Source organism: Anthonomus grandis, chromosome 9, assembly GCF_022605725.1.
Source record: "Anthonomus grandis grandis chromosome 9, icAntGran1.3, whole genome shotgun sequence".
Classification (NCBI taxonomy): domain Eukaryota; kingdom Metazoa; phylum Arthropoda; class Insecta; order Coleoptera; family Curculionidae; genus Anthonomus; species Anthonomus grandis.
Genome location: NC_065554.1, coordinates 12,933,315 through 12,954,773, shown reverse-complemented (window position 1 = coordinate 12,954,773; position 21,459 = coordinate 12,933,315). Strand labels below are relative to the sequence as shown.

General features: G+C 33.2%; 1 protein-coding gene across 6 annotated transcripts in view; it reads left to right on the top strand.

The window, feature by feature from the left end:
* The window catches only part of LOC126740401 (tau-tubulin kinase homolog Asator), a 152,759-nt gene that overhangs the window by 26,709 nt on the left and 104,591 nt on the right, over positions 1–21,459 (top strand). Inside the window, exon 1 of one of the 6 annotated variants that reach the window (XM_050446412.1) lies at positions 13,029–13,278. The exons of 3 other annotated variants lie outside the window; for them this stretch is intronic. The gene's annotated coding sequence lies outside the window, so the exon portion shown is untranslated. 2 more of the 6 variants (XM_050446413.1, XM_050446414.1) reach the window with 2 other exon arrangements.

Below are 21,459 nucleotides of genomic sequence, written 5' to 3'. Positions count from 1 at the left end.
CCAACATTTGTGGTCACGAATTTAATAGGTAGACGTAATCTTCGTCTTTTTCTATGACCTTATTATATCCATTAATCCTTTAAATTAAAACATCGGTTCATGAACTAACCATGCAGAAATTAACGTTCCAAGAATTTTAAAAGATTTCATTTTTAATGTTTAAAACAACTGTCACGTGAATCACTATTTCACACTCGTAGTCTGAAACGTGGCTCTTCCAAAATATCCGAAACTTTTTCAATTTCTCCAATAACTTTTAAAAATAGAATATATATGTATATATTAAACATATGTCAAATGGTCAATAGCACCGATTTTGACCAATAATAATCGCTGTATAAATAAATTGCTAGATCTATTTCTGTGCTAACTACCTGCAAACAATTTTAAAAATAGTTCGGTTTTACGATTTTCGTTGCGAATTACTATGTCTACCTTCACATACGTATTATGCCAATTTTATATGCGTAACTCGTCTTTCTTATAACTCATAATTAACAAATTATCCTAAAGAAAAAATTGTGATTTGGTTGTGGACAAAACTTGCAGCAGAATACAGTATATTTTATTACGAGAGGGATATATTTCGAATGCAAAAATATAATTTATTTAAAAAAAACACATCAATATAGTTAATGTATATTTTGTGCAATGAGATGGATAGATGGACATAACAGTATAAACAGTATACGGACATATGAAGAATATTATTCCAAAATAGGACGTACAAGAAAACAGTATAACCTCCCTTAAATGTAAATATTGAAAAATCGGTTTGGAAAAAGATCTTTGGTTAAATCCCAATAGCTTCATTGCCTTTAAAGTAATTTGGTTTATGTGGCTAGAAAAAGTAATCGTAGAATCCATCAGGACGCCAAGATCAGAGGTCTCCATTTTAACATTGAGTGGAGTATCGTCCATAGAGTATACAAAGTTAATCGGATTTCCTTGTCTTGAAAATGTGATTTTACGACACTTCCCAACATTGAAAGTCATTTTATTTTCCATACACTATTCAAAAAACCCTTTAAGATATTCTTGGAGGCTAATAGCATCATTGAGGGAACTAACCTCCCTGAAAAGCTTCACACGTTGTCAGCAAACCATAAAGAATTACTGTTTTTAATTCTCTGACTTAAATCCATCAGAAAAATGCAAAAAAATACAGGACCGCAAGAAGAATTCTGGGGCACCCCAGAAGCAACCTCTATCTCCCCAGAAAGAAACTTTCCCATTTTCACTTTCTGATGGGTTCTACTTGTTATATAATCATAGATCCAGGAAAGAAAATGATCGAAAAGCCCCAAAGCATTAAGTTTACCAGGAAGTACCCCATAACTGAGCCGGTCAAACGCTTTGGCGCATAATCCGCATAGACCGAATCAACCTGAGAGATCTCCAAGCTGTTAAAAATAAAATTACCAAATAAAAGTTCGAATCAGATCTACCCTTAATAAAGCCGGACTGCTCTGGATTATTAGGATTTCGAAAAAACCAAGACAGTCTTTTACTGACTAAGAAATCGAGTAATTTAGGTATCGCTGACTGATTACAAGCTGCTTGGTAGTTAGTAGCCTCCTCCCTGGAACCAGGGTTGAATATTGGTTTTAAAAAGCTTCTCTTTCAAAAAGTTGGAAAACAACCTGTGTCCAGATATTTCTTGAATATCTGAGAGATGGATGGGGTTAATACACAGATACACTACTTAACAAAAATGCAGGGATCCTATCCAGTCCAGCACCGAACTTGAACTTACCCTTGCAGCCCTCAATGGACTCAAAAACCTCCTTCACTGTCAAGTGAATTTTGCTCAAACCCACTGAAGTTTCAAAACTGAAAGTTGGCAACTCATCCCCCATATAATGTTATCCACGTGATTTTAACCGTTATTAAACCACAGCCCTGTATAAAACTCGAAAAGTTAATATAGTCACAAGACATAAAAGAAACTAACACCTAGTATTTGCTTAACAGCAATCAAAAGTAAACATTGCCACCAAAAAATGCATGTTAAAATGCATGTCTAAATATTACGATTTAAAAATTCAAAATCAGCTTCTAGGATTATTGTTCGCAATTTGTAATTGAGGACCGTCTTCAATTCAAAGTTCAGACATAATTTCATTGGCCATCGCCGCTGTAATTTTTCTTGTTTCAATCTGTCTCTCTGTCTGTAATAATAATGTTTAGTTTAATTTCGACTGGTGTAAAGTTGCGCTTAATAACTTTTTTTTAACCACGTGAGATTAAACAATGGATGACGGTGAATATAGCAAAAACGTACGTTATGTTGAGGGAGGAATGAAACATCGTACCTACAGGGTGTTTCAGAACTATGGGATCAAACTTCTGGGGGTTGTTCAGTGCAACAGAAGAATCCATTTGAGTATAGGAACCCATGTCCGGAAATGTGTCACTACGCCACTACGGCCCTAAGACGCGTTTAAATTTAGAAAAAATAATAATTACCTAAATAGGATCTGCTGCATTTATTTTTACCTTTCGTACATGATACCATAACAACAATTGTTTAAAATCAACGCTTATCAATGTCAATTCTCAATGTCATGTTTAAAAATTTTATAGCTTACAATTTTTAAACATTTATTGCTAATGAAAAACTTTACCAATCAAGAATTGGCGGATATGCATTTGGCATACAGAGCAACAAACTGCAATGCACGAGTAGCATCGCGGTTGTATCATGAACGTTATCCCGAACGACAGCATCCTGGATACAAAAAGTTTATTGCGGTTCATCGGCGGCTCGCTGAGACAGGCATGTTTAAGACCAAGATGCATGATACTGGTGTTGCTCGAACCGTAAGAACGGTCGAATTTGAAGAAGAGGTGCTTTAGCGAGTTGTCGATGAACCATCAAATAGCACACGAGACGTCGCTAAGAATATGAATACGAGTAACGCTTCTGTCTGGCGGGTACTACCCGAGCAACAACTCCATCTTCACATCTTTACCACTTCCAGAAAGTTCAAGGTATGACTGCAGCCGATTATTATCCTAGAGTTCAATTTTGTCGATGGCTTATGGATCACATCATTGCATAACCAAATTTTTTACGATATGTTTTGTGGACCGATGAAGCCTCTTTCACAAGAGACGGTATTTTTAATAGAAGGAATAGTCATGTTTGGGACGAAGAAAATACTTATGCAATTTTTCCAAGAAAACATCAGAATTGTTGGTCTGTCAACGTATGGGCACGCATTGTTGATGATTATTTAATTGGGCCATACCTTCTACCGAAACGGTTAACAGGACCTATTTATCTGCGTTTCTTGGAGGAAGTTCTCCCAGAACTCCTTGAAAATGTTCCACTTAACGTTAGACAGCAAATGTGGTTTCAGCATGATGGAGCGCCGGCTCACTTTTCTGTACAAGTACGCGAGTATTTGGCTCAGCGGTTTGGGCACCGTTGGATTGCCAGAGGTGGAGCAGTTTCTTGGCCTCCTAGGTCACCCGATTTAACGTCACTCGATTTTTTCTTGTGGGGACATGTAAAGTCTTTAGCCTACTAAACTGCAGTAGAATCAGAGCTAGATTTAATTGGACGAATAACAGCAGCATTTGAAATCATTCAAAACGAGGATCAAATTTTTAGTGTAGTCCGCCGAAATCATGTGCGGCGTTTAAATCGGTGAGGTTTGAATCATGAGGTTGGAGGAAGACATTTTGAACAATTGTTGTGATGGTACCATATACAAAAGGTAAAAATATATGCATCAGATCCTATTAAGGTAATTAATATTTTTTCTAAATTTAGGACTGTAGTGGCGCAGTGACACATTTCCGGACATGGGTTTCTATACTCAAATGGATTCTACTGTTGCACTGAACAACCCCTAGAAGTTTGATTCCATAGCTCTGAAACACCCTGTTTAAAAAAGGGCCGAAAAGCAACCGTTATAGCAAGGAGAGGTTAAGTGATGCTGATATTGGTTGCGACCATGTTGACAGAAAGAAAAAAGGAGTAGTTTGTCATGCGGGAGAATTAAGTAGTAATGATTATTTTAAACTTAACTAATAACATATGTAATGAAAATATTATAGCTTTTAGACAACTGATATACTCACGTAACTTAAAAAAGATTGAACAGGATCAAGTAATATTAAAGTTTATGGACATTTGTGTCCCCAAACAAAGAATGATGGTCGATGATTGCAAGAAGCGAAATAGAAATGTTTCTGCAATATTCTCGTTTGCACACCCACTTTTCGAAAAGTTACTGGTATGTTTTTAAGAATTCAACTATTTCTTATTAGACATAAATACTAAGCACATTTTAGGAGCCGGTAAGGATCGATTGAATGGTATTTCAAAAAAGTTTTTATCGGGAGAGTTGTTGTAAGTTGAAAAACGGGACGGACGCAAACAAAAACAAATTGATAAAGATATTACTAATGCAATTAAAGAGCACATAAGTAGTTACAAATGCCGAGAAAGTCATTATTCTCGCGCCAAATGTAAAAGGAGTTACTTACCTCCAGAACTATATATTCAAAAAATTTTTAATGCGTTTGCTCGCACAAATTTTAAGCGTTCTTTGTCAAAATATAGGAAAATCTTTTATAAAAACTTCAATCTTGGTTTTGGAAATCCATATTTTAACACATGCTTTTATTTAGCTTCTTTGTTATGGCTAGAAATTCAGTCAGGAAGTGGTTGCATGAAATATCTTCTGGACTGCTGCAGTACGCTTTTTCAACTAGAAGAAAAAATAGGTTAAATTTGGAGCTATTTTCCGATTCGTGCAGTTTCCAAAACAAAAACAGCATCCTTTTGACTGTTCTTATTAATTTCTTTGCAAAAATCAAAGGTTTTTAGTAACATTAAACACTTTTTTTCTATAAGAGGTCATTTTTATACCTGCTGACTGAGTTTTTGGCAGGGTATAAGAAAAAGAATATTGTAGAAGGGAGATTTCTTCCTTAGATTGTAACACGAGAGTACTCTGAGATCCTAGACAAACATAAAAACGTTAATATTTTGGGCCAGGATTGGAAAATTTTTGATTATAAGTCTTCTTCACAAAAGATCTTAAAAAGAAAAAACTTCCTTAATATTAATATATGAAAAAATTAATAATAGAGTATTTTGTAAAATACGTACTACTTATTACGGTAGTGACGTACAAGTCGATGTCTTAAAAAAATGTTAAAAAAAAGGTGCAAACGTCATAGGCACATCCACTGAACTACCAGTAATGAATCGTGTCAGCGATCCAAAGAAATCTGACACAGGTGAAGCAAAACTATTTTATGAGGATGTCCTTGATGTTGTTATTGATAAGAATGACATTTTTTGAAGAGTCCGTTGAAGAACATGACGATCCATGTCAGGATGCAGAGATATATGAGAGTAGCTACATAATAAATATATGCATCTTTTATTACATTGACTAGGATTTTGCCTATTTATTATTAATTAAAAGTTATTTTTTGGTAAACTTGAGCTCTACTTATCGAGTTTTGAAAAAAACTGCATTTTTCATTTATTTTTTATTAACCCTTATGTGACTGGGAAAAAAAACACCTTCTAAGGACGGCGTGGGTACCCGGGTACCTATTTTTTCTGTGAATTTCTACCCTTAACTATAAACATGCACATCTGTGTGGGTTTTTATTCGCCCTATCTCTGGCGCCTCGGACTGTTTATGTTTTTACACAAGATCAGTTCATATTCGTCAGTAACGCGTTGTACCTAGTTGAGTAGAGTTTGAAGAGCTAGAAGATTCGGAGTTTGATGATGATGATGACGTTCATCCAGATTTAGCTTCACAATTCCATTGGACTAGTAAAGATGGCACTCAGTGGAATGACTCACCTACACCACAACGACAAACGGTAGGTCGAAATATTTTGCGTGAAAAAAGTGGTGCACCAGCCTTAAGTCATTTATATACGCCCAAAGACATTTTCAAAACTATTATATCCCCAGAAATGTGTACCCTGATTCTAAAATATAGCAATAAAAAAGGGAATAGAGTTACGGAGGAATATAACCAAGGGTTATTGGCAATAACTAAGCCGCCGAAAACATTTTCTCCAAAAGTATTTATTCCATTTACTGATGTAGAACTAGATGCATTTTCCGGAATTCTAATTACTGCTGGTTTACATAGGTTCAATAAAGAACATATTTCTGAAATGTGGAAGATGGATTCGCTCCCTTTGTTTCGCGCAGCTATGCCTCGTTAGTGATGGCTTCAAAATGTTTCTAAGATTTATTCGGTTTGATGACGAGAATACGCGTATAGAACGTGCAAAGATAGATAAAGCAGCTCCAATTCGAGATAGCTGGATTATGCTGAATTCAAATTTGGCAAAAAATTATCGGCCAACAGAGTGTATTACAGTAGATGAACAATTATTTCCATATAGAGGACCCACTAAGTTTACCCAGTACATTTCGTCGAAACCAGTGAAATATTGAATAAATGTTTTTTGGGCTTGTGATGCGATAAATTCCTATCCTCTAAAGGGTCAGCTGTATACCGGAAAACCATCAGGTGGTGAACGTCAGGCAAATATTGGTGAGAGAACAGTATTGGATTTTCGAACAGTATTGGAGTTGCACATTATAAGGGTTCAGGAAGAAATATCACAAGAGACAATTTTTTTACAAGTTTGCAACTTGCTCGTACTTTAAATTCATGGAATATGACTTTAGTAGGAACAGTTAGAAAAAATAAAACGTTTTTACCTTCCAATATGCAAGCACAAAAAGGTAGAGCCATAAATTCAACCATTTTTACATTCAACAAAGATACTACATTGTGCTCTTATGTATCCAAAAAAAAACAAGGCAGTGATTTTTTTATCAACTATGCACACAACAGGCGAAGTAGATAATACTTCTGTTGCAAAGCCTGAAATTAACAGATATTATAACAAAACTAAAGGCGGTGTTGACACTATGGACCAAATGCTATGTGAATATACTGTCAAACGTAGAACAAATCGCTGGCCATTAGCATTTTTTTTCAACATAATTGACGTTGCTAGTTTAGCTTCTTATTGTATATACAAAGAACCTAATCCTTCTTTCAAAGCTACTGATCAACGTCGGCGATTTTTAAAAGATCTTGGTAATGAGCTGTGTTTGTTAAGTAATCCAAATAAGATCCCAAATTCCAAAAGTTGTTGGTAATCATTTTACTCGTCAGGCTATAGAAATGGTACTTCACCGACGAATGCCTGTTTCTTTAAATAATCCAGTTAGAAAACAAGCAGTTTGTGAACGAGATGCATCTGGACGTGTAAAGGTGGTTGGTAGTTGCCAAATATGCCGAGAGCGAAACCATAAACAGAGAAAAACTCGTAAAGCCTGTAATCGTGCTCCAAACCAGTTTGTAATGAGCATTCAGTGGCTCAAACTATTTGTCAAAACTGTAATTCATAAGTAATGTTTTTTAGTGTTTTTAAGTGTTTGTTTGCTATGTTGCGTTAATTTGTACCGTAGAATGGGGCTATTTGAGAATTTTTTTGAGGTTTTTGAGCGATATCTATAAGACAAAAGTAAGCTTGATCAAATTTGTAATGGCGTTGGAAAGACCTATGATAGAGGTATCTATTTCTTATATTTGACTAACGGCTTCCTCCTCTGGGAGCCGTAAAACAAAATTTTTTAGGGCCTTCTCAAATTGCCCCATAGGGTGGGGCTTTTTGAGAATATGGCTTAAATTGCATAAATCATCATTTATCCACTGAAGGGGATATTTGGAAAACAAAAAAACATTAAAAAAAAAATAAAAAACATGTTAACATATAAAAAAAATATACAAAACAAACAATATTTCTTGCAACATTGCAAATTACAATTAAAATATGTAAACAAAAAAACATAAAGTAGATAACTCTAAAAAATGATCAAACAAAAAAAAAACAACTTAAAAATAACTCTGGTTTGAAGGTAACAAAGGTTTCTTGAAGGTTACAAACAGTGGTAACTATATGTTTATTTTATGTTTAGTTCTGAAAGATTATCCGAACAGGTAAAAAATTGCCTGGTCCCTGAACCTTCAATCTTAGGAGGGCTCAGTATCATGATAATCATTTCGGTTGTTACCTCGTCTTCATCTAACTTAGGAGGAGATAAAAATCTTTCCGTTTTGGAGGATTTTTTTAAAAACGATGTTTTGAAAACCCGTTCCCCGTTTAGCAGGGTAACGGATTTTATTTGTCCTATATAACATTGGCTTGAAATTGTTGCCGTGTATCAAACAACTACCCAATCATTGACCTTAAGATTACTAAAATTTCTTAAGGTCAATGAAAGAGGATGGTCATCATCGTCACTTATTTCTTGCTGATTTTCATCATCATGTTCTTCTAGTTGGATTTCTTTATCAGGTTTTTTCAAATTAAAACAGGGAAGGTCTTCATCGTCAATATTTTGTAGCTGGTCTTCTTCATCATCTGATGATTCGCATGAACTTATTTCAGAAACATTTCTACTAGTAGACGGGTACAAATCAGATGTAGAAACACTTTTTCCTGCTTCTACAGTAAGCTTCTTGCGACGCGGTGCTTTACGCTGCTCACAACTACCCATACGCATTTCTTTTAGGACATCCAAAACTGAGCTTGAAATGCTTGAATCTAAAATATTAGAATCTGTACCTGTGGTGGACGATGCAGGTAATATTTCCTTTGGTTGCGCAGGATTTAGAGGGTGCAATCCAGTTTTGGCAAATCCGGAGATTAAATTTTGCCTTCCTTTGCCATTCTCTTCAATCTTGTTATGGAGCTGTGCAAGCAATCTAGGGAATACATCTTTTGAGAGTGTAGTCATTTTCCGCCCTTGGCCAGTTCCACGTTGTCAGGATTTCGCGCCAATATTTCTTAAGTGGAGAATAAAATGCGACGTCTAATGGCTGCATGACATGGGTCGCATTGCTTGGCAAACAAATAAATGCAATATACATTTTCTCGCACGTTTTAAGGACGTCTTCGGAAAAGTGAGAAGATAAGTTGTCCCCAATGAGAGTCTAAAATGAAAATTAAATATGGATAAAAAAGACTTAAACCTCTCTGTTATACCTACTCACCTTTTTTCCAGGTTTATTTTTAAAAAATGAAACTACCACAGTAAAAAACCAATTTCGAAAATAAGCGGAATCGAACCACCCACTTTTAGACCTATTATATCTGGCACCTTTAGGGCCTCCCTCAGTCCATGAGTCCCAAAGATGCTTACCTTTATACACTACATAAACTGGTAATATCTGGCCATCAGCAGTACCAGCATACATTAAGCTTATGGCTGTTTTTGTCGAATTTATCACTCTTTCTGGGTACCTTGATCCTCTTTTATAAATATATTTCTTAGTGCCTGGGTTATCGGTAAGGTTTGTTTCATCATAATTTATCATTAAACTAGGATTTACCGCTAATAAAGTATCTCGGGCATTATCAAAAAAATTATCGATAACTTCTGGTGAAAGTGAAGCTCTTTTAGTTGAAATATTGGATGATAGACGGTTTGATATGAGCTTTTCGTGTCGTTTAAGAAAAGCTAATGCCCAATCTCTACCAGGAAAGTTATCCTTCAAACGAACCTCCTGTAGACCTTTTTTATCCAGGTAATTCTTCGCAAAAAGTCTTAGATCCAATATGTCAAAGGGAAATCCCAAGCTGCCACAATATTTAGGTATTTCGCAAACTGTTCCTCTTCTTCCTTGGAAAATATTGAAGGTCTTCCCGGTTTTTCAAATATATTGGTCCCCCTAGCACGTCTGCTTATGGTGGCGATGGGCACTTTGAAATGCTCGGAGGCCTTAGCCAAAGTTAACCGCCCTTTTTTTACTTCTTCTGTTACTCTGGCTAAGGCTTTCTCTGAGTAATGCCTATATGGCACGTAATTTTTGCCATTTCTGACATGGCTAAATGTTTTTTTATAAGTGCGCACCATTATCTCATACCATTCTAAAAAAGCCAATTTCATTTGAAAGCAATTTCTAACAATTTTCAAATAGCCCCTATGCCTTCTCAAATAGCCCCCAGTCACTTCTCAAATTACCCCACTCCAGAAAATACTGAATAAAAAAAAACAAAAGAGTCCTAAAATGTTTATGTTACCAATACACCTTCCTAAAACCCCATACTTTTATTTGGATTGCCAAAATAAAACAGCTACCTTTCGTCGATCTGCGCTCGAGTACGCGGTTGCATGTGTACTAATGGCCTTGCGCGGCGTTTGCGTATTGTTATTAACTCTGTGGGCGTTGGTTCCGCTCTTAACATTTTTTGGATGAATTCTCAAATTACCCCTGATTTCCAGAATAGCCCCATTCTACGGTACCTCACTGTAATTTTCTATGACTTCTTATTACTGTATATACAGGGTGACAATTTCAAGAGTAGCCATGGCTTATAATTTTTAAACCGTAAAAGATATAAAAAAATGCTTAAAACCGTTTCTATAGTAACAAGGGGGAACCAAAATGATGAATTTTTTAGGGATATACTATCATCCCCCTAACCCCCAGAGCCACCCCCTTAAAAATTTTAAATTGGAAGGGTAGTCGAGTGATACCTTGTTTGAAAGGTCTATTAATTCCCTATATTATGCGACCCTACTTATAATAATCAATGCATTTATTTTAGAGTTATGCCAATTTTAATATTTTATTAAAGGTTATTTAAGTGTTTTTTAATTTCTTATAAAATTAACATATTTCGAAAATGTCATAAAATATTTAACATTTGAACATTAGTACAAATGGTTAAGAACTAGGAAAACACTCTGCAATATTGCGTTTATTCTATTTTTAAAACAATAAAAATCTGCATTGAACTTTAATTATTTTATTAAATGCTCAAAGTGGCTTCCATTATTTTGCAAGCAAAAGTACAATCTGTTTTCAAACTTTTGACGAACATTTCTAAAAACTTCAGTTGTTAATAATCGGCACTCTTGTGTAATTCTTTGTTTTAGCTCCTCAATGGTGGCAGGCTGCGTTTTGAAAACGACCGATTTTAGGTGACCCCAAAGAAAAAAATCGGGAGGGGTGAGATCTGGCGATCTTGGCGGCCACTCAATAGGTCCTCTTCTACCAATCCATTGGTCTGGATAATGATTATCTAGCCACTCTCTAACAGGCAATACATAATGTGGTGGGGCCCCATCTTGTTGAAAATGCAATAAATTTTCATCAAGAACAAGATCTCCATTTTCATCACTTTGGTTTTCCAATTCCGTTATTACTAAAGTCTCAACAGTTGTTTCCAACATTTCAGCATAAATTTCTCCATTTAGATTATCATCAATAAACAATGGCCCAATTATATTATTCCCTAGAATTCCGGCCCACACATTTATTTTTTGGGGATATTGGGTGTGCCCTTCCCTAAAAATATGGGGATTCTCATCACTCCAGTAACGGCAGTTCTGCTTATTAACGTTACCGTTTAAATAAAAAGTGCACTCGTCACTGAAACAAATGTTTTTTATAAAACGTGGCTCATTTATTATTTTTTGGGTCATTAATTCACAAAATTCGATCCGCCTGTCTGGATCGTCATCACCAAGTTCTTGAACAATCTGTAGCTTGTAAGGATGGAATTTATTAATTTTTAATATCTTTCGTACTGATTCACGAGACACTCCTGTGGCAGCTGCTGCTTGACGAGTCGACATACCAGGATCCATAGCAAAATGCCCAAGAACCTCAATCTGAGGTGCTTCATCCAGTATTCTTGGCTGATTTTTCTTTATATCACCTACGAACCCAGTTTCTTCAAATTTTCTTACCGACTTCTGGATGTAATAATGCCCAACCTGCTTATCTGGGTGCCTCTCATTAAATATTGTGGCACTTCTACGAAAACAGCGATTTTGAGAACCATAAATAAATATCATTTCAACTCTTTCGGCGATCGTATAAACCATTGTAAAAATAAAACTAGAGCAGTGAGAGAACTTTAAATCACAAAAAGAACCACGATATTACTAACCAAACCAAAAATTGAACATTTTAAGGCAAAATTTAAATAAATAAAAAGCAACAAATATTTCGAGAATGGCAGGCATCGAAAATTTTCCTTTTTTTTACATCGCCAAATACCATTCCGACAATTCAATAATTTCAGTATAAGTGTACTATTTATTGGAGTTTTGTTTTGGCTTTTAACAATTCATTTTAGTATCAGAATAAATATTTTTATTCTGATAGTAAAATGAATTGACTAACATTTAGAAGGACAACTTTCAAACAAAAAGACCTTTCAAACAAGGTATCACTCGACTACCCTTCCAATTTAAAATTTTTAAGGGGGTGGCTCTGGGGGTTAGGGGGATGATAGTATATCCCTAAAAAATTCATCATTTTGGTTCCCCCTTGTTACTATAGAAACGGTTTTAAGCATTTTTTTATATCTTTTACGGTTTAAAAATTATAAGCCATGGCTACTCTTGAAATTGTCACCCTGTATAATAAAGCTTATGAATTTAACTCTTAAAAATTTTATTAGTATTATAAACATAGTATAGGTACCCGGGTAACCATCCAGTCAACTATGGGTGAAAATTTTTTTACACCTTATTTTCTTTGAAAATTAAAAAAAAATCAAATTTTAACAATAACTTAAAAAAACCAAATTAAGAGTACAAGTTTCATCGAAGGTGAGTTAAAAAGATATTTATATCTGAAAACTGAAAAGATATCCGGGTATCTTTCCAGTCACATAAGGGTTAATAAATACAAAATGTTATTAACTGTGTTTTTGCATGTATTTATTCTTGTTTATGTCTATTTACAATTTTTTATGTTAGTTTTACATTTTAGCAATAAACGTTTTTTTGAAACAGAAAAAAATGCTCTCCTGAAAAATACCAATTTGCAGATATCGAGTTTTAAAAAAACGGTCCTCAATTCACGAGCTTATGAATTGGCCTACCTTTCGCGATCGAATGATCTTATAACATTCCCCACTACGCCACTGATTATAAAATGAACTTAACCGCAACAGTCAGGCAACCCGCAATGTTGTTATTTTGAAAACCGATTATAAAATCTACCTGCAAAACTTGACAACCGTCCAAATTCTAGTGTACCGTAAAAGTCAATGTAATCAATTTTTACTACTAACTTTATCAATAATTTACAAAACAACTAAACCGGGAACTCTTGTTCCAATTTTGAATAGCGGCGCCAAAGGAATCCGAGAACAGATTGACAGAGAAGTATAGCAAGCAAACAAACTTCAGCTCAGTGAAATTAAAAATGGCGTTCGTATCGATCAAAACTGCTGCTATCCGTAAGAAAAGTTAATAAATACGCTTAAAATGCATTTAATAGTGACTATAAAGAGTTTAAAACCCTTCAGTTGCATGCTCTATTTGTTTTAATGCAAAAAGTTTGCCATGTTTCCAGTTTGTTTCGAAACGGCATTGGTTTTTTGTTGATCCACGAAATGTCAAGCAAAGCAAGTAGTTTCTTGGATATTTTGTCATAGCATGATATTCCCCATTTAATTAACTGTAATTATCATTTAAACATTTTCATAAAATCTTGAGGTCCACGCACATACCCCAATCAATAAATAATAGCTTTTTGATACATAAAAAAAAAATGTAAAATACAGCATATTAATCCTTGAAGGTGCTTATATGTTATAATAATACCTGTGTGACACTCATTTTACTACGTAAATCTAAATTTAACCCGTTTATTTTTGGCTGTATTATCAAAGCAGGACCTCCTATTGAATCCCTACATTTTTTTTCATTATATTTAATGTATCTCTTTTCCAATGCAATAAACGGCTTGCGCGCCTAACGCTTTCTTATTTTTTCCATAAAAAGCTCTTCAAAGCTTTCACGCTTTCTGTTTCTAAATGAATAATTGTTAGAACAAAGCATCGCATGTACACCGAGCATTAGAATATTGATATTTAAGGTATTTATAAAAAATAGGGGTGGTTTTTAGGAGAAAAATTAATTCGCCAAAAATCAATAAAGTCCGGGCGTAACAAATCGTGGGAGGTAGTCTAAAGCAGCGTTGTCAGATTTTTAGAAATTTCTTAAATTCAGTTTTTAGATTCTTGAATACGGCTGGAGATGTCAATCTAGCTTTGTGTGTATCTAGTTTTCACTTTTGTTCCTAATTTTATCTGCATAAACTTAGTTACTTTATGCCACAAGTAAGTAATTATTTTTTTACTTAAACATTCTTTTATCATCTTACCAATCTTGATTTTTCTCATAAATACTATAGTGCTTGAGTCATAATATTAATTTTAATATTTATCTTAGTTTAGGTCTAAACTCATTTTAATTATTTATGGCTTTAAAAAGAAATTTCTAAAAACAGTATAAACAGCAGATACAGTACCGAGCAAAAGTAAAGAAACTTTTTTTTTATATTTTTAAATTTATTTTATTAAAGTTAACTAAATTTTTTTTATCCTATAATACTACCCCAAACTAGATAATAAAAATAAAACATAAACAATATAATTCTACTTATTATAAAGCCATATGTAAATTAATTAAAAAAAAACAGGGAGCAAAAATAGAGAAACACATATTTAAAGAAAATATATTATAACAACAAATTAATATTTAGTTGCATATCCCTTATTTTTAATAACTGCAAGGCAACTCCTTTTCATAGATCCAATCAGATTCTCTAAGGTCTCCTTGGGTACAGAATGCCATGCAGCTTCAACTGCTTCAAACAACTCATCTCCATTTTTAAATTTTTTGGGATGTTCCTTACGAATTTTTTTGTCTACTAAATCCCATAGATTCTCTATGGGATTAAGGTCAGGACTCTGAGCTGGCCACTTAACAATTATTTTTTTGTCCTCAAAATTTCTTTTATAATTTTAGCTGTATGATTTGGATCATTGTCATGTTGAAACCTCCATTGCAATGGCATGTTTTCCTCTGCATATGGCAAAATATTATCAGTTAATATTTCTAAATATTTAAACCGATCCATAATCCCATCAATTTTGACAATGGGGCCCATTTCCATACCAGAGAAACAACCCCACTCTTGTACATTTCCCCCTCCATGCTTAATAGTGCCCAAAGTATACTTTGGATCGACTCTTTTATTTTTAGGAAGCCTGACTCATAAAATACCATCAGAAGAAAATAAATTAAACTTACTTTTATCCGAAAATAATACTGTATTCCATCTTGCTTCTGACCAGTTTTAATGGTCATGTGCAAATTGAAGTCGGGCGGTTCGATTCTTCTTCGAAATGAAGGGTTTCTTGGATGGTTTTCTTGTCTGCAAGCCCCTGTCCCTTAAACGTCTTCGAACTGTATGGACACTAATATTTACAATGTCTAGTTGAGATTTTATATCCACTGCTGTGTTAAATGGATTTTTAAGAGCTAAGGATTTAATCTTCTCGTCAACTCTAGGCGTCGTTTTTCTAGGCCTACCAGTTTTAGGTGGACTTATTAATGAGTTCCTAATGCGGTGTAACTTTATGGTTTTGGAAACGACTGAGTGGTTTAATCCTAACTGCTTAGCGATGATTGCTTGCTTAACACCCGATTGATATTTTGATATTATCAACTGTTTTATACATAACGCCAAAGTAATACCTCGAGGCATATTTACAGGTTATTCTTTATTAATTAACAAAATAATATTGTGTATTGCTTTCAATAAGCAAACATAAACTAAGAACTTTAAAAATGTTTCTCTACTTTTGCTCCTCATAAAATAAAGATAAGCAAATAGATTGTTTTTGTTGCAAGAATTTATAAATACCAAATATATTTTTGCATTCCTTTGAATCTAAAGAAATAATGTGAGTAGTTGTTTATTGACAATAGTCGATTACTCTGGCTTTATATTTATTAAATAAAATGTTTCTCCACTTTTGCTCGGTACTGTATTTTCAATTACAGATACTGCCTGATTATTTTAGTATAGCAGTAATATTAAAATAATTTAGAAAAAAAATTATAACAAAACCTATTTAAATTTCCAAATATTAAATTATAACATCTAATATCAGTACATAGGTACTGCACTAGTCCACCAGACCTAGGGTAAAGGTCTAGTTTAGTAACATTCCTGAAAATCTGACATAAAATTATGAGAAAAGGCTTAAAATCTGTTTAATTTTACCAGAAACAATATTCCAAAGAGACAGAAGCAAATTTTCATATGTAATATAAAAAAAAATATTTTGACATTTAATTGCACCTGAAATTATGGGATTATTAATGTGAATAATTCCAACTTAACCCAACTCAACTATTAGAAGCAACATCAGAAAACAATTTTTTTCAAAATTTATATTACTGAAAAAAAAGCACTCATACAATGACATTTTTGATCTGAGGAATAATTTATGTATGAATTAATTACTCGCAATAATTGAAATGAAATGAAAACAGAGGAATGTTTCCTCACATCTAAGTATTAAACTAGACCCTATTCTTCCATAATTGTAGTGCAGTCTTTGGAAAAGTTGAGTTAAGTTTATAATTAGTAGATTAGGTATGATAGTAGTCTAGGTATGATTGAATTGTATAAATGTATAGATGATATGAAATGAAATTATAAAAAATAATCTGAAAAATAAACTACATGGTAGATATAAAAGATCAAAAGATATATATCATATCATATATCAGCAATCATGTTAGTATGTTTTCTCAATAACAAGTTGATGGGGACTCAAATGCCTTCTCATAGTCCAAGTAAATAATGTCTGTTGGTTTACTGCTATCATGATTTTTACTCCAATCATTTAGACATTCTATTAAATTTGTTGTAGTGGAGCACTTGGTATAAAGGCGGAGTGTTTTAGTACAGTTTTGAAAGAAGATTTTAGGTACACCATATCTGCTGACAATGAAGGTCAGGGCTCATTATTTGCTGACTGAGAAAAAAAGTTGTCAAACTGATTTGCATCATCATCCAGGAGTTCCTAAAAAGTCTCATCTTTTACTGCTATTTTTGACACTTTTGAATTTAATCTCCTCCATATATACACTGGTGGCCAAAAGTAGATTGAAAACTACTTACTTTTCAAATTTGTTTATATCACGGTTTAGGAAATGATAAATTAGGTGGGACAGTACATGATTAAAAAACAATGGAGCCTATTTGTAATGTTTATATTAAAATTATATTTAAACTATTTATTCATAATACCCAATTTTATTAAAAAAAAATTAAAAAACTAAACAATTTTCAAGTGGCCAAAATTAAATTGACAAATTCAAAGCTTACTAAAATAAAAATAAGTATAGAAAATTTAAAGGGTTTTATTTAATAATGGATTGCATAGCCTCTATTTCTTCTCACTTCCACCAATCTTTTGGGCATTGACCTAATTAAATTGTCAATATAGGACATGTAAATGGATATCCAGCATGCCTTCAAAGCTTCAAAAAGTTCTTATTTATTTTTGAAATTTTTACATCGGATGTGACGATCAATGTAATCCCAAATGTTCTCAATCGGATTTAGGTCCGGTGACTGTGATGGCCATTTGATAACATTAATTTTTTCTTGGGTCAACCATTGCTTAACGACCATGGATGCGTGTTTCGGATCGTTATCATGTTGAAAGTAGTGGTTGAGTGGCATAACTCCATCAGCGTAAGGTACCATAACATCCTGCAGTATGTCTTTATACATGAAACGATCCATTGTGCCTTCTATCAAGTGTAGTGGACCCATACCATAGCCCGAAAAACACACCCACACCATCACGGAACCACCTCCATGCTTGACTGTGGACACCATATATTTGGGATCATACCTTTGGTTCACAGGATGCTTAACATATCTTTTGCCATCCGAATTAATCAAATTGAACTTTGATTCATCACTAAAAATAACCTTTTTCCATTCGAGACTGTCCAGTGACTATGTTCTCAAGCAAAGCTCAATCGCACCCGTACGTTTTTTAAACTTAGCAGTGGTTTCTTTGCAGGGCGTCTTGTTTTTAAATCATTATATTGAAGTCTCCTTCTAATGGTATGACAACTAACTGAACCCACACCTTCTTCTTCCACATGCAGCTTGATTTCTTTTGAAGTTGCGAATGGGTCAAGTTTTGCTTTTTTCAAAATTAATTTGTCAACACGACTAGTGGTCTTTGTCTCTTTAGTTCTTTGGTCGGCCAGTTTTTTTTAGAGGAACAACACTTCCACGGAGATTAAAATTTTTTATTATTTGACTTACTGTTGCCCTCAAAAGAGAAAATTTTCGAGCAATATCCGCCTGTTTAACCCCTTTCCGGTAATCGTCGATTATTCGCATCTTAATATCTATAAAATTATTGGAATTTGATAAAAAAATATTGAGAAAAAGTGCAAGCAATAAAAATCTATGGAATTTGTTTCTTCAAACTATGTTGTTTACATTCCTGAACACTAATAAGCTCAACCGGGTTTTCCTTTGCTTCAGATAAAATATATCCATAAAAAAGGAATTTGTCAATCTACTTTTGGCCACCAGTGTATTTATAAATATATTTTTGTGATTTTGAAATGACCAAAATTACTTTTCATAAGCTCTGTGAGCCCCATGTAATTTTTGTTTTGAAATGTTGTGTATTTCATAAGTCTCATAATTTTATTGTTTTTTAGATTTGTCCCAGAGTTTGCAACCCTCTCTATTGGTTGGCTACTGCATAATATAACTATTTATCTTTTGATAATCAGCAGTTATGATTTATAGTATTTTGTCTGGGAGGAAGTTTTATTTGAGCTTATGCAGTTGAGTGCAGGTCAAAAACACTTGTGTGGACACTACATACAAACAAATCTAATAAAGAGCTTTGGCCATTTCTATAATAAGTTGGAAAAGAAACCATTTGGTGAATATTACTATCTTGATACATTTTAATATATGCTCAGCCTTCTTATCTGATGCAATATAGGGGTTAAATTATTAATTATAAATATATTATAATTATATATTAATAATAAATTGTTCTTGACATATCAATAAAATTATCTGTGTTGGAGTTCCTTTTTGTATTAAAAGACTGCTGAAGAAAATCTGCAAAAGCATTTACAATTTCTGCTGTGAAGTTAATCTGAGCATTATTATACACCACATTATCAGGAATTGAACTAAATTGAAGTGTATAGCGTTTGTTTGGATCATCTCCAATTTGATCAATAAATTCCTTGTTTGCTGCTATGATATAATTTTTTATTTTAGTACTTAATGTAGAAAAAACTCTTGGTATGATGCATTATCCTTTGATCTTTTATATCTAAAATTTAATAGTTACAATATGCACAATGAAAAAGGCATTCAAATAGATAATAAACTAAAATTTCAACAACAAATTGAACTACTGGGTAAAAAACTTGCATCAAATTGCTTTGCAATTAGGATAATCTTCAATGAGACAAAGGTATGACTGAACAGGCATATTTTGCATTAATTGAAACCCATTTCTTTAGCATATGTTTTTGGGCTTCTTGTTCTAAACATTAAACAATGCATACATTATTTGTGTTGCAAAAAAGGGCAATTAGGTACATGAATAAAGCCAAAGCTACAGATTCATGTAAGACTCTCTTTGTTGCGGACAAAATTTTAACATTGTTCTGTCTCTTTTTACTTGAAACACTGTCTTTAATACACAAGAAATATGGTGGTAGTTTTAGTCAGAATTTGTCTTTTTTGGTGCCATTGCACATTCCCAGATCTGCCCTGGTGTATGAGTGTGTTGTGTATAATAGGCATCAATGTTTTAACCATTTACCTATTGGAATAAGACAGATTTCTCAGGCTCATAGATTTAAAAAGAAAGTCAGGAAATTGCTTGTCGTAAGAATTTATAATGATACTGAATAATATTATAATGATACCTTTTAATATATTTAGTTCCTACTGGTATAAGTTTGATTGTGTTTTTTTGTAGCTTTAGGTTTTATCAGCACTTTATTTTATTTTTATTTGTGTATTTATTGCATATATTTTTTGTTTGTTCTTACTTACTTTTTTTTTATGTTATACATATTTTTGAATTTGGAAGATAGTTGTCCAAGAATTAACAAATAACAAAAACACGCATTCATGTTAGTAGGTTTTCTCAAAACAAACTAGCATACTATATGCAACAAACATATTCTACCAAGAGTGAATGGGATCATGTCAAAGGAACATCTCATAAAAAGCGGAGTTATCCAGGGGTCAGTGTTGGGACCATTACTGTTCATCCTGCATCTTATTGATCTTGTAGATCTCATAGATACAACAGATAATTTTTTGCTGATAGTAAACTATAAGTAAAAATTCTTACTCATGCAGAGCAGCTAAAAATAGATCTTCAGACAGCAAGCTTGGTCAGAGACATGAGGAATAAAATTAAATTAGTGCAAATGCACAGTACCTACTTAGATTCAGACCAAACAACCCAAACAGTATTCTAAAAAAAGGTCAGTTATTGAGTATGCAGTTACAATGTGGAACCCATATCATATCAAGTACTGTTTTTCACATCAAAAACTAATCCATTTTTTTTTAACTTCTCTACCAATCACACACCACTAACTTGATCCGACTCTTTCCATGACTTGGGCGTAACATTTGACTCTAAACCACTACAAAACAATAATTTCTGAAACCATTAAAACCCTTGATTTTATTGCCAGATTAAGTCACAAGTTTAGATAAATAGAGACAATAATGCTGAATATCTAGATGCGTTTAACACCTTTAACATCTCAATTTTGAAAATTAAAAAACATTTTAGCATAATCTTGCCTTTTCCAACAGATAATTAGCAGTTCTATTCTAATTTTTTCCTCATCTTTTATCTTCCTTATTACAATTTCTTTAAGTTGTGACTTGATATGTCACATATTATATTGCCTTTTTTTTAAATCTACTTAAAAATTTGCTTGCTAATCCACAATAAGAATATTGTTTTTGGTAAAATTACACACATTTTAAGCATTTTTTAAATAATTTTAGGTGCAATTTTCAGAAAAGCTGCTGAAATAGATCTTTACCAAACCTAGATAACTAAACTACTATAATTAATTTATTTAGTTAAAGCTTTTTAAAGTAGGAGTCATAAAATTGTTAAATTTCTGTAAAAGTTTGCAAGATACAAAATATTTGTTTGTATCTAAATTTTGTTCACTGAAAAAGGTAATTGACTAAGGATATCTGGACAAATTATGTTCCCTTTTAATATTTTAAATAAAGTACACATCAATATTTTAATTTTACTATAGTTTAGAGGTGGCCTATGTTGGGGAACTAAATTGAATAATACAACTTAAACTTAGCAGTACTTTTGAATAATCTGTTTTTAAGAATAGTTAACGTAATGGTCTTTCTACACATTTTCCAGAAAACTACTATGGCCATAAATTAGCCCAATGATGGAGAGAAGAGCATTTTAAATTAATAACCATAAAAATATGACTGATCATAATTAGAATTTTTAATAAAACCAATTAAGTAGGATATTGTTTGCTAA